This window comes from Gavialis gangeticus, unplaced genomic scaffold (assembly GCF_001723915.1).
Source record: "Gavialis gangeticus isolate Ggan-Ray unplaced genomic scaffold, GavGan_comp1, whole genome shotgun sequence".
Lineage (NCBI taxonomy): Eukaryota > Metazoa > Chordata > Crocodylia > Gavialidae > Gavialis > Gavialis gangeticus.
This window is the reverse complement of record NW_017729033.1, coordinates 105,273,915-105,274,198: the sequence shown is the minus strand read 5'-3', so window position 1 is coordinate 105,274,198 and position 284 is coordinate 105,273,915. Positions and strand designations below refer to the sequence as shown.

The 284-nt window shown below is 48.6% G+C and overlaps 1 protein-coding gene across 1 annotated transcript in view; it reads left to right on the top strand.

Annotated features, from left to right (window-relative positions):
• Nucleotides 1-284, top strand: part of CDS1 (CDP-diacylglycerol synthase 1) — a gene marked incomplete at its 5' end in the record, with an annotated part of 58,930 nt that overhangs the window by 47,678 nt on the left and 10,968 nt on the right. The window lies entirely within an intron of this gene.

The following is a 284-nucleotide window of genomic DNA, read 5'->3' as shown; positions in this document are numbered from 1 at the left end:
TCCAGTCCCTCCAGAAGTTCCTGACTAGATCCTCACTTACCCTTGGCCTAGGTGCACCTTCCCTGGGGGTCTGATGGGGGGCTCAATAGGGGGCTGATCCTTTTCCTGCTCAGGAAAATGGAGGCAAAGAAGTTGTTAAATAGGTTAGCTTTGTTGTCTGGTGTGATAACAAATTTCCCAGTGTGTCTTGCAGGGGCCCCACATTACCCGGTACCTTCTTTTTGCTCCCTATGTATTTAAAAAAGGACTTCTTGTTGTCCTTGATCCGGGAAGCTAGTTCCAGT